At 43.7% G+C, this 13,912-nt stretch overlaps 1 long non-coding RNA gene across 5 annotated transcripts; it reads left to right on the top strand.

Annotated features, from left to right (window-relative positions):
* Window positions 1-5,152: 5,152 nt before the first annotated feature.
* LOC124680847 lies at window positions 5,153-11,300 on the top strand. Of its 5 annotated transcripts, XR_006995604.1 has the most exons (9): window positions 5,153-5,352; window positions 5,522-5,633; window positions 5,731-5,852; window positions 5,930-6,069; window positions 6,712-6,769; window positions 6,846-7,053; window positions 10,177-10,242; window positions 10,371-10,419; window positions 10,999-11,300. It is a non-coding gene; the product is annotated as an uncharacterized LOC124680847 (long non-coding RNA). The 5 variants fall into 5 exon arrangements; XR_006995601.1 differs by lacking the exon at window positions 10,177-10,242 and having other exon boundaries at window positions 6,846-6,901; XR_006995605.1 differs by lacking the exons at window positions 10,177-10,242; window positions 10,371-10,419; window positions 10,999-11,300 and having other exon boundaries at window positions 5,731-5,837; window positions 6,846-7,404.
* The last annotated feature ends 2,612 nt before the right edge of the window (window positions 11,301-13,912 follow it).

The raw sequence follows: 13,912 nt of genomic DNA, 5'->3' as shown, positions 1-13,912 counted from the left end.
ATATATGGTACACTGTAGACTTTTTCTGTCACAACAATGTCATATTTTTTTTATTCCATTTAGTGATTAGTGATGCAGCGCGGAAAGAGGGATTACCATCTAAATATTTTCATGTTTTATTGCTGTTACACTTCTTGCTAGTGTTTGATTGAATCAGATATATGCATGTTTCTCGGGAAAGGCAATAACAACCGTTGTTTCTGATGAGTTATCATCATTTATTGATTATTTGTTTCCATCTGATGAGATACAGGGCTTCGCTTATGTAGTGCACGAAAGTAATTCAGAAATACTTACAACTTCATTGGCGCATCTTTTATGTATTACATTTCAGATTTTAACTCTTGACTAAGGCGGATGTAGCTTTCAAATTAGGTCTTTGGTTTCACGGGATATTCAGTTACATCATCAGCTTGATCCCCAATCTGCCTAAATGATGTAAGACTAGAGGTGCAAGCTGTAAAATAAAGAGTACAAGGAAAAACATGTCTGCATCAAATCTGAAATGTGGCATCATCAAAGACTAGAGGTTGTCTTATGAGTTTCATTTTGGGCAACCATGCTTTACCGCAACCAAAATTAAGCTTGTTAACAAATTTACACTTCCCAATGGATTTCATTATGATTTCAATCTCATTACAATTTTAACTACAACGAATGCATTTGGTGCCCCGTCTTGTACAACAATATTATGAGTGAAAAGTGCATATTTTGGGACCACTTGCATTCCCAAATACACCAGATCAATCGTCTCAGATATAAATTCGCAACAAAAATCTAAAAATGACCAAGAATAACAACAAACCTTGCTCGTGAGGGTTTGACACTAGGAATATACACATACAAAATTGGTAAGCACGGAGCAACTAGCTATCGTTATTCCCAACCGAGATTGGCAGTTCAGATTTATCAAACTGCTCAAAGCGTACCTACCAAGAAATCCATTAGAAAATTTGAGAATATCCACAACGTTCTCTATTAGGACAAACTTTGGTTTCAGGATATCCATAAAAGTAATTATCTGTTTGTTCTTCTCGTCTTTTAGCAGACCTGCACAGTTTATGAACAGGTTAAACCACTAATTCCTTGGCATGGCGGGCTACCGCATAAGGCATTAGTATCAATCTTTAAAATGTAACAACACAAATAAATAGCATTTGGAATCTGCCGTAGAGCTTAAAAGGAAATAATGTAACAACACAAGCAAACGCTCGAATGTAGTAGACGAGACATTTCATCACTGAATGTGATTGTTTGCTTGTTTTATTTCATTATCCTTCCTTTTTAGCTCCGCACTAGACTGCTCATGCTATTTATTTGCGATGTTAAATTTTAAACGACGATGTTGATGTCTTATCCGGTGGCCTGCATTGCCAATGGATTAGCGGGTTTAACTGGTTTATAAACCGTAAAGATCAGTTAAAAGAAGAGAAGAACAAGCAGATGGTCACCTTCATGGATATCATGGCAACCGAAATTCGCCCAAATGGAGAATATTGTGAATATTTTTAAGTTTGATAATGCTAATGATTTATTGGTAGGTATGCCTTCAGCCGTTATCAATCTCGAGTGGGGATGGTTGGTTGCTAAGGACTTCCTCAATCTCGTATGCGTGTATTCTCTATGGGGATCTCCTGAGCATGTTTCATTATTATTCTTGGTCACTGCTACCTTTTGTTACAAATTATTTTTCTGAGACGATTTGTCTAGTCTATTTTTCTATGCAGGTTCCCCAAAATATGGTTTTCCTACTCATAACGTTGTTGTTTTTTGGCGGGACACCAAATGCATTCATTGTAAGCAAAATCATAATGAGATCATCATAACTAAATCCAATTAGAAGTGTAAGTTTGTTGACCAAATTCATTTTGGTTGGAAGGTGACAATGTTATCCAAAAGCTAACTTTGAAGAAAATTCTGGTCCTTGTTGATACTATTTTAGATTTGTGGGAGGCATTATTTTACTTGTCCTAAATATTTCATATATTGTACATTTCAGTCTTACATGGTGTATGCAGGGTGATAACGATCAAGCTGATTGAGTAACTGAATATTTTGTGAAATAAAAATAATAATTTTGACTTTTATGTGTCACTAATTATTTTGTCTTTTATAGTGAGCTCATTTAATGATGTTCCAAATGTTTTAGATGTGTTGGGCTACTCATTTTGTGACAAAGATTTTAAATCACCAGTTTTATCGAGTTGAACAAACATGATTATGAGCATATTAATCAAATCGCATACAAAATCATATTACAACTGTGTACCGGTGTAGCAGGAGCAATATCAGGAGAAGAGGCTGGTTCACCTTGCTGCTGGTTGGCATCGGCATTGATGACACCAGAATTTCTCTCACGGTTTGTCTAATTCTTGAACAACAAAGGAGCAGTTGGACTCGAGGATTATAGGTCCCTGCAAGTGAGCATGTAATGAACACATCCTTGCTCGTGTTTGGGCGCTTCTCAGGGCACTTTGGCTTCCCGACCGTCCGATCATGACTCGGAGCGACTCTCACCCTTAGGATTTGTTACCGAGTGTGCTGTTATAAAACTAGGGTAGAAATCCTTCAACGCGTAATTCCCGTCGCAGCTGCCGCATCACCTCTCGCGTTGCCTGTGTCATTCCCAATTTGCTCTCGTTCCACCGCTCCTCCTCATCCTCGGCACTCCCTTGCACCTTCTCCTCCCGCTGTTTCGCTTCTCCCTCCCCTCTTATAGTCCTATGCCTGCTATTCGTGCTGTTCCACCTCTCACTCCTGCTCAGTGCTCTCCCAGGCCTTCTCGTTCCACTGTGTGGAGCTCTGGCGGCACAGCAAATGGAAGAACGAGATGCTATCTTAGTATTTGTTGACTTTTCCTCACACATGCCTCTAAGTTGTGCATCTGTTCTTCCTTCCAACTGGCAAGGTTCTCATGGGAGAATAGACGGTGGCCCCCCGACACCAAATATGTCATGTACATACCATGGCTGAAAAAAATCTTTGCAAGCTTCCTCTGGTTAGCACAGTCTCCTTCTCTGAACCTTATTGAATCTTTGGTTAGTTGCTGTTAAGTAATTAATTCGTGTTCCAGCTGGTTTATCTGTTGCATTGTGTTGTACTATTGTTTGTGCGACTAATAGATTGTGTTCATACCTTTTATTTCTCCAAGTGTATTATTTTGTGTCTTCTTGATAGCTATCATTGTTACTATGATTGGTGAGTTTGTTTGGTTCCAAGATGAGCTCGGTTTGCTGTTTTAAAAAGCTATATAACCTTCCTGGGTGTTTCCTTTTTGTTCCTGCATTGTTTCATCACTTTCCTTCTATTATGGTATGCCCCTCTTGGATTCCCTTTATGTGCCCATACGTGCATTAATCTTCGTAGCAGAGTCCAAATGATTCACCCAAAGGAAGTACAACTACCCTATGATTTTGTTGGCCTATACAGCTTTAGTAATTTTGTATTTTTTTTGCATGGCAACAATATTCTTCAGGAATTTAAGGTAATAAAACTGCTTTTGAGTACCCAACATTAACATGTCTTGTTCGGTGTTTAATAGAAAATCATTATGTAATGTGGTAGTAGCCTCTCGAATTTATTTGATGGGATCATATGCCGTTGTGATTTTGAGGATGCATTGTGTGATGTCATACTTCTTTTGAAGAGAAGAGGTATTCTTTGATATATTTTGACAATTAATATTTCTCCCATTCCCAGACACCTCCTTAAATCTGTTTTCCGAAACAGTTTTTTTCTTGAGCATTTCAGTTGTAGCAAATAAATTTGTATTGGGAATTTTTATATGATGTGATTGCTTAAAGATCCCCTGAAAAATGTGCTCCCCTTACTAATTAAAAGAGCAAGGGTTATTTCAAGTATTACTTAATATGTATGTTTCCTACCTTGGCGCTACGTGTAAAACATATGAGGAGATTTCAGATACTCTGACTATTGAGGCTCTAGCTTTACGAGATGCCTGTGCCCTTGCAGCTGACCGAGGTTATAACAGGGTGATCTTCGAGGGATGATCGTTCGATTATCAAACCTATCTTAGATGAGATTAGCGAGCTAGAAAGTTTATTTTCTTATTCTAATACCGTGTTTGCCCGCCATGAAACTAACCAGGCGACCCACTGTTGCGCAAAGTATGCGGCGATAGATGGAGGGTTGTTTACTTGGGATATTGAGCCACCGGCATTTTGAGTTCACAGCCTAGAGGCTGATTGTAACCCTGTTTTGATTAACTAATAAAGCATGCGGTTTCCCTCAAAAGAAGTTCAGAATCTGGTGGCCTTGCGGTTGCTTAGTTGCTTCTGATTCATTGGGGAAGAATGATGATTGGGTCTATCTGCTGATAACAGGTTGCTTCTTCCATGCTGCACATTCGAAGGCGTCATTGTTTTTCTTGGCTGTTTGTTTATTTAGACCAAGATTGTCGCTGGTTAACAGTTGAGCATTAGATTTTGTTTTCTGTGTCTCTGAGAAGGATGCATGCTTGGGTTGGATTAAGGTTACAGGAACATAACACATCAGCCATAATAGATGTTACTACCTATTCTCATTCAGGCTCCACCGTTGCCGTCCCGGAGCCGCCCTCGCGCAGATGCCGATGTTGCGCAGCTGCCGCCGCTGTCCGCGGGCTCTGGCGCTGTTTGGGAGGGCCCTGGGTGGCGGCAACCGTGGTTGGAGAGGATGCGAGAGGAGGAGGGAGGGAGAGCTCCGCCGGCCGCCCCGCACCTTCACCACTGCCGGACTCGCCCAAGTCCGTCCTCCTCGCGCGAGGTCGTTCTTGGGTTGGCGCTGGGTAGGTGGTGGAGGAGCAGCGATGGGCTTCGGGCAGCGCTGGCCTTGAGGAGGAGCCGGTCGCACATGGGCCCTCCTCTGAGCTGTGGCGGGTCTCTCCGATGGCGTGAGTACGACGGCTCGTGGGAGGCGGGGCCCTGGTGGCCAGTGGTGCTTGGCCACGGGCTCTAGCCGCCGGTGCTGCACGCCGCTAGGTCGTTGAGGGGAGCCAGCACAGGGAGCCCTTGGGGTCGCGCATCCTCCACCTCCTCGGTACCTGCTCACCCTGGTGAGCAGCGCGAGGAGGGCCGCCCCATGGCCATGGCGCCGCTCGATGGATCTACGCCTTGTTGCTCATCCATCCTATCTCCTAAGGTTTGCCTTTTCTTCTCAGAAGGTGGATCTGCCCAGCCATGGACGTGAGCAGAGAAAACCATAGCCAGCTCTTCCTCTCTGCCTCTCCGCTCAGGATGCTAGATTTTTTTTTACTAATAGTCTCTTGCAACTTGTGTGAATTTGGCATTGGGCTGTTTCGACCTCCTGTTGGGTGATGCCGCACTCACGCTCGAGAACCTCGGGTTCTTTAATGTAAGTGATGAGGTCAAATTTGTTTACCTACATGTGGGCAAGCACACATCTGAACATGATGTCATGCTGTGTGGACTTTGCTGCCAGTTAACTATTAGAATGGATATAATACAACAAGCTGAAATTTGATTTGAGTTGACCTGACATTTGTATACTTTTCTGGATGAAGGTTATGATTGGCACGGTTGTCTGGATTTGTAAGTGGTGAACAAGAGAAAAGTTACTATCTCACTTGAAGACAATGGATTACTGATGGTGTATATATGTAAAATTACTTACTGGTGAGAAATTGTATTTTATGAATGAACTATTTAGGTGCGAGAGATCGAGGTAACCATTTATGATGTTACTCATATTGCTTCTTATGTTTTATTACAGGTGGTCTTACTTTCAGATCGCAAGTTTGTCAGAATCAGACTGGAAAAGAATTGCTTGGACATTCTTGGGTATTGTGGTCCTGTGATTTTTTAATATGCTCAGACACTGTGAGTAGCTAAATGGTAGGGACATGTAAGAGTGCATTCTAATTTTTGGCTTAGGCCTGGCTAGCCCATTATGTCATCATCTTGGGTTGCAGGTTCCTTGCCTTCTGTTAAAATAGTGTTGTTTCTGTGGAGCACGTAAAAGAGGAGTCCTATTTTTGGTTCAGGTTTCTTGCCAATAATTATCCTTTTGGCTGCATTGTGTTCTTCCGGCAACTATGTTAATTGCTCTGAGGTGAGGGCTTTGAGACCCTCATATTGTTTCGTGAATAGCTGCTGGCTTACTGCTACTTTTTGCTGCCATTTCCCTGGGAACATGTTTTTGAGGAAGTGTGAAAATCATATATATATCTACCCCAGGATTTATTGGATTTAGTAGAACACCAAAGAAAAAAATATGTCCATCATGTGGAGTGTGCTCTTACCCCATCTGGCATGTGCTAAATAAAATTTTGCACTCTTCCCTTTTATGTAAACTTTCCATTCCTCCGGTATATTAGATCATTCAGTAGGCATGCAACCAGAAACATCAACTTGTTTTGCACTTTTAAATAAGATGCGTCGATTTTGATTTTGGCTCTACAAGCGAATAATCAGTGGGTATTCTATGGGTAATATTTGTGTCGTAATGCATCTCAAATCGGCCTGGGATGGCAATGCGAGGTGAATGATTTTTGTTCCTTTTTCCAAGCGTTTCAGGTTGATCATTTTGATTATCATTAGCTGGTCATTTACTCGTCTATGCTTATTAGTTGTGGAAATGTAGTATTTTACCTAAGTGGTAAACTATGGAGTGCTATTTTTGCAATTATAGTTTACAATGTGTAATATGACCAGGTGCTAATGTACAAAGTTGTATGATTAAATTCCCCCGCAGGTTAAACTCTCTCATTATCTACCACGCCTTTCTAAACATGTGTTGTTGCTAGCTTCAGGTAAATCTTCTCCCAGTTCTGTTGTATAGACCAGGTGCCAATGTACAAAGTTGTATGATTAAATTCCCCCTTGCAGGTTAAACTCTCATTATCTACCACGCCTTTCTAAACATGTGTTGTTGCTAGCTTCAGGTAAATCTTCTCCCGGTTATGCATGTTTACTATTTGTCACTTCACAGGGTTCTGATTCGTGCGTAACAATTTTTTCTTTGTTGTAAATATACACAAGTGGGATTTCTTATGTTCTGTATATGTACGGAGGCTTCGTATGTCTTCTTACTCAGGTTCCTGTTTTTTTTTCTTGATCTAGCTCTGCTCATTTCAATTGTTTGTTTTGCTTCCCTATCCTCTTGTTTTGGTACCTGACAAGGTGTTTAGTCTTTTCCTCTTTTCTCTCAAAAATTGGGTGGTACATGATTTTTTTGGTAAATCTTTGTGAATTGATGTAACTGAAAAAGTGAATAAGCATTCAGAAGTTGTGAGTCTTTTCCTCTTTTCTCTCAAAAATTGGGTGGTACATGATTTTTTTGGTAAATCATTGTGAATTGATGTAACTGAATAAGTGAATAAGCATTCAGAAGTTGTGAACTACATGCCATGCGCTAAAACAAACCAAGCATCTAAAATCGCGCAAATGACGGAGGCTAACCATAAGGTTTGGCTTATTTCTGTACCGGAGGTTGGAGTGGAGCTCTTCCATCGAGTACAGTAGTATCTGACGGGGCGTGTTACCGCGTTTCTCACCGTAAGCGTTGCTTTATTTCAATACCGGAGGCTCGGGAGCATGTAGCTCTTTCGATCGCCGCCCACTTGCTATCACTGAAGTGCTAACTGGGGAATATTATGGTTACATGGCTGCGATTTCTTATTTCGTCAGTTGCACAGTTTCCTCTTCCTTTTTCTGTTTCAACCTCTTAGACATACTCGTAAAGTAGAGCATTGGAGCTACTCGCAGTTGACTTTGGCAGATTGCATAACGACTTCAATTTTTGGTCAATTGATTGCATATCAACTTAAGATTTTTAACAATTGATGGTAAGGAAATATTAGAATCTCATAAGGTTCGTCTTATTTTAGTACCCGAGGTTGGAGCGGAGCCCTTCCATCGAGTGTAGTAGTATCTGACGGGATGTGTTATCGCGTTGCTCTCCGTAAATCTTGGTTAATTTCAATACTGGAGGCTCGGGAGCATGAAGTGTAGCTCTTTCTATCGCTGCCATCATCGAAGTAGCAAAGGGGGATTACTAGGGTGAAATAACCATTTTTTCTACATCGTTCTTACTCGTGTAAGGTATGACGGGAGGAAGGTTCATCAAAGGGAAAAACACATTTAGGCAGCCGTTTTTTTTAAATTAGACGCAGAAAACAGAACTACGTAAATTTGGAGTGGGCTTAGCAGAACTAAGACCGGAGGGGTCGTTGACGTGTACAACTACGCCGCGAGGGAGCGGATGGGTCGGCGCATATAAAACCATCGTCTCCCACGACCACATCCATTCCCCCCCACTCCGTTCCCCGCCTACCACTCCCAAAATCGGCAAAAACTCTCCCTCTCGGCCACTTTGCCTTTAGTGTAGGTTTCTTCTCGCGCGGATCCAAGAGAATCGTCGGCGATGGAAGCTGGGGGAAAAGTCGGCGGCGTGGAAGATGAGAGGAACCGCAAGGTTGCTGGTTTTGCTGGAGAGGAGGAGGTTGTTGGAGGCGAAGGTGGTGTTGAAGAATCCGCCACCAGCGCGGGTCCTTTGAGGGCCACCATCATGGACGCCCTTGGAGTCGGTGCGGCCACCATCGGGCCGGCCAGCATCGGTCCGGTTGTAGAGGAACCGGCGGATCTAGCGGTGATTGGGTCGGCTACAGTAAAAGGCGACGGCGATGCGGGAGCATCCACTCTCGCCGGCGTCGCTGTTGGCGCAGCCGTTATCGGGACGGCGGGCCAAGCGTCCAGCGAGGGCTCCGTGGTGCCAGACATGCAAAAGGATGTATCTATTACGTGTGCATTTATTTGTTTTGGATTAGTCCGGCTTATAGTAGATACCTCATTTTGCATGTCTGGCTTCACCGTAGTAGATACCTCCTTTTGCATGTCTGGTTTCACCAGCGAGCCCTCGCCAGACGCTTGGCCTGCCGTCCCGATAACGACTGCGCCAACAGCGACGCCGGCGAGAGTGGATGCTCCCGCATCTATGTTGCCTTTTACTGTAGCCGACTCAATCGCCGCTAGATTCGCTGGTTCCTCTACAACCAAACCGATGCCGGCCGGCTCGATGGTGGCCGCACTGACGCCAAGGGCGTCCACGACGGTGGCCCTCAAAGGACCCGCGCTGGTGGCGGATTCTTCAACACCACCTTCGCCTCCAACGACCTCCTGCTCTCCAGCAAAACCGGCGACCTTGCGGTTCCTCTCATCTTTCACGCCGCCGACTCTTCCCCCAGCTTCCGTTGCCGCCAATTCTCCTGGATCTGCGCGAGAAGAAACTTGCACTAAAGACAAAGTGGCCTAGAGGGAGAGAGTTTTGATGATTTTGGGAGTGGTGGCGGGGAACGGAGTGGGGGGAATGGATGCGGCCGTGGGAGACGATGGTTTTATATGCGCCGACCCATCCCCTCCCTCGCCACGTAGCTGTACACCGACCCCTCCGGTCTTAGTCCTGCTAAGCCCACTCCAAATTTACAGAGTTCTGTTTTCTGCGTCTAATTTAAAAAACAAACGGCTGCCTAAATGTGTTTTCGCTTTAGTGAACCTTCCTCCCGTCGTACCTTACACGTAAGAACGACGTAGCAAAAATGGTTATTTCACCCTAATACTCCCCCTTTGCTACTGCGATGATGGGGGCGATCGAAAGAGCTACGCTTCACGCTCCCGAGCCTCCGTCAGATACTACTACACTCGATGGAACGGCTCCGCTCCAACCTCGGGTACTAAAATAAGCCAAACCTTATGAGATTTTAATATTTCGTTACCATCGATTGTTAAAAGTCTTAAGTTGCTATGCAATCAATTGACCAAAAATTGAAGTGGTTATGCAATCCGGCAAAGTCAACTGCGATGCGAGTAGCTCCAATACTCTACTTTACGAGTATGTCTAAGAGGTTGAAAGACGAAGAGGAAACTGTGCAACTGACGAATCGCAACCACATAACCATAAAGTTAGCACTCGAGTGATAGAAAGTGGGCCGCGATCGAAAGAGCTACACACTCTCGAGCCTCCGGTATTGAAATAAACCAACGTTTACGGTGAGCAACGCGGTAACACGCCCCGTCAGATACTGTACTCGATGGAAGAGCTCCGCTCCAACTTCTGATATAGAAATAAGCCAAACCTTATGGTTAGCGTCCGTCATTTGCGCTTTTAGATGCGGGAGGTGTGGCACATACCTATTGAAGTTAAAGACTATTTCTCAAACAGGTGTGGTTCTGGTCAGGTCCTGTTATTGAAGTTATTGCTGGACGTTAGTCTTCATATGGTCTGGAGGTTCGTTTTCTAGCTGATTACTCTAATGTTAATGATCTATTGGTACATCCAGATATGCAACAAAAGATATTGTGTTTCTGCCATGTTTGATCATGGGAAGTTTAACCCCTTTTTTGAATCTTTTGCAGACCTTTATATCAAGAATTTACCTCAGTTGCCAATTAGGCTCTTCACTAGGTCAGTCGCCTGGACATTCTTTTAGCCATGAATGATAAGTACATACATTTTTCTTAGCATGTATCTGGCAGCTATTCTCTTTTATTTTAGATTTTTTTTTACTGTAATGACATTATAAAGACGATCAAGTTGGGTTTTCGTGAGTAAAAAACTCACGGTCTTGGCTTTTCTATTAGGTAGAAAAGTAATTGTGTAGTAGTGTTACTGAGTCAGTATACATTGACTCTTATTGGAGCAGTGTAAGGATCTGATGGAAAATATTTCTTTTTCCAGCCTTTTCACTGCATAACATATGGTCTTACTCTACCACCCAAAAATTTATTTAGAAGAGAATGATCATGCAGGTCTATGTCTGTGTCCTCTTCTTGCCATTAGGCTCTTAAATCTTAGAATGCACCAATCATGGTTAGTGCATCTTTATTTTGGATGATTTCTCTACTTTTTCTTCTTGATTTATATATTATGTACCTGTAATTTATTTTTCGTAAGTATTTATGATTGTCCAAGACATAGAGAAGGCAACTAAAAAGAGGAAGAAGCAATTCCTCTTCTCACTAACACAAGGCTGCTTTACCGCAGGAAGACAGGCTGTGAAAATGGAAGGAGTTCCTTGACATAGAATGGAGCAGCACTCTGCACTCGTGCCTAGAATTACTGATATTTGTATATATGTAACTAGGCTGCCAACTTTGATTTCTATCCTATGTTGTATGACGTATATTGCTACCGGTGACTTCATGATTACCCTGATGTACAAAAAATGTACCAGTTCTATCATCTGTTCTATAATGGTGAGCAATGAGTCGGAACTCTACAAGGTGTTCCATGTAGTTATACATTTCTTAACTCTACATGTACTCCTAACAGTAAGGTTTTACCCATTTCTATCGTGCTCACAGTTATGGGGCATTTCTTAGGGCCTTTTTGTTGTGGCTTTTTTTGCCTTTTTGGTTTTGGCAAATAGGTGCTTTTTTTGGCTTTTGCCAAACCCAAAAAGCCAAAAAAAGCCACAACAAAAGGGTCCCTTAACTGGCTATGCCTTTGAACAAGTAGGAAATGACACTTCAGTGGTGAAACTGATCAAATGCTACTTCCTTACCAATGCCAACGTAGTGAAAGAGTTTCTGCTGTCTCGCTAGCCAGTAAGTTTTAGTGCAAAAAGATGGGTTCTATTGTTTAGTTCTTATTTTTACACTAGGTTTCAGTGCTCCGAGTAAGTTTCAGTGCATAGTTTCTGTACATATTTGGTTGTTTCTCTATAAGAATTTTTTGGCAATTTTGTTAGTCTCATATACTTCTAGTAAAAACATAGAGTTGCTATGCCACCTGCAATTTCTTTTGTCATTAGCACTTTAGCAATTATATGACCGGTACTTTGGGTGACAACAACCTGCATTGCATTTTATGTCTCAAGAAAAGGAGACAAATGCAAGGAATTTCCGTTGTTGGTTTAGAGGTCTTTCGTATATGTGATACCTTTATTTTCTTATTATCTTTGTATTTATTTACTTGTGAAAAGTTGAATTGTAGTATATTCAAATGGACATTTAATTTAGGTTCAAGATAAGTGAAATTGTATTTTTACGATGCTAACATCATGAAGTTACCCTATCTTAATCTGCAAAAGCGTACATTTTGGTTTCCAATGGTATTGATGGCTTTCTACCAGATTGCATTATTGTTATTTCTGAAATACATTTCTTTAAGATTTTCTACCATTTCTCTAAATGTGTCGTGTTTGGATTTTGGAATAACAACATATTGTCTTAGGATTCTAAATTATTTAATCTATTTTGTCCTCTATCAAGTGTTAGGTAAATCTTGGGGCGAGCATTGGATGGTTGATGGCGTAGATGGCCGCGACAGAGTACTTGGTTAGCGAATTAGTTGGTGTGGAGGGAATGGAGGGAGGTGTAGCATATCAAGGTGGAGGGTTAGTTACATAGGTTAAGAGGAAGAGACTGGGCCGCTAAAGCAAATCGTTATGGGATGGGTGATATCAGTCGAGAATAGTGGTGGAATTTGTTTACGAGGGCAAACTTTTGTAATAGTTTCTGGTTCCCGTGGTATCGGTTAAAGGACTCAAAATCTTGAATCACAATAAGTAGAAACATTCTTCTTGAAATTAATAATTGTCCTTTTATGCCTTTTTTATGATAGTACCTCTTTAGATACAATAACCATAATTTAGTGGGAGAGCTTACGAGAAAGCATAAAAGCTGAAAAGAAGCGGCCTGAAATCGTACTAAATTGTCATATCTTACCGTAGTACCTCAGATGAAATGGTGTGTCTGGAAGATAGTAAATTAGTTAAATTTTAAACTAATTTTTAATACTAAAATAAGCTAAAACCTATTATTTAATTCCTAACTTTCCGCGGTAGCGCAACGGATCATCTAGTATGGATAAAAGGAACTGGTTCCGCTCAACATACCTTATCTTTTACAGTGCTTAGAGCATCTCCAGCCGCGTCCCCCAAAGCATCCCCCAAACCGCGCCGGATTGAGCGTTTGGGAGACGTGTTTTGTTCGTGCTGCGTTTGGGGGACGTCGCTCCCCAGTCGCGTTCCCCAAATAAAATTTCGGAAATTTTAAACTTAACGAGATTCGATTAGATTCGTCCAAACTTACATAGATTCGAACGAAATTTGACTAAATTTAAACTAAACACCTAATCTAGAACCACTTGCGGCGGCTGGAGGCGTCGTAGTACTGCTGGAAGTTGTACATGTCGTCGGTGACGACCTCCTGCTTCACGCGCTCCTCGACGGGCTCGTCGACGGGTTCGTCCTTCACCAGGCCGCTTGGTCCTGCCTCGCCGTCGTCGGTGAGGTCCACCAGCGGCTTGCCGGAGTCGCGGATGGACATGGCGATCGCCGCGTCCAGGTCGCCCTCCGAGCGTCCTTGTCGTTCATGGACGCCAAGAACGCCGCCCGCAGCCCCGGGCAGTCCTCGGGGTCGTCGCTGCTGGCGATGAGCCGCTGCTGCCGCTCGTACTCCGCCAGCAGCGCCGCCTGCGACGCTTCCTCCGGCTCCTCCTTCACCTTCGACTTCGGGATGAGGAGGGCGCCTCCGCGCCTCCCTTGCTGCCGCCGGCTGCCGCTGCCGCCACGCCTTGTGTTGACGGGCGTCGCCGGCTCCTCCTTGACCTCCCGTTTGGGGACGGTGTAGGGCGCCGACCGGTACGACGAGGACGGCGTCGATCGCGCCGGTCCCGAGGAAGAAGAGTGCGAGGAGGACGAGTACGTCGTCCTCCTCGGCTGCCATTGAGGAGACGGCGGCGACGACGACGGCATCTCCAACCTTGGAGCGCCGTTGCGGATGCCGCGGATGACGTTGTCGAGGGTGCGCCCCGGAACGCCCCGCAACAGGCGCGGCCGACCTTGTTCCAGCTGTTGGGGCCGCCGACGAGGTTGTCGGTGCCGTGCATCTCGACGTCGTACTTCGCCTTGAAGTACGTCGTCCACCGGCGTCGTTGTTGTTGACCGCCCACG

Source organism: Lolium rigidum, unplaced genomic scaffold, assembly GCF_022539505.1.
Source record: "Lolium rigidum isolate FL_2022 unplaced genomic scaffold, APGP_CSIRO_Lrig_0.1 contig_29990_1, whole genome shotgun sequence".
Taxonomy (NCBI): domain Eukaryota; kingdom Viridiplantae; phylum Streptophyta; class Magnoliopsida; order Poales; family Poaceae; genus Lolium; species Lolium rigidum.
The sequence above is the reverse complement of the archived record's forward strand: the minus strand, read 5'-3'. Positions and strand labels throughout refer to the sequence as shown.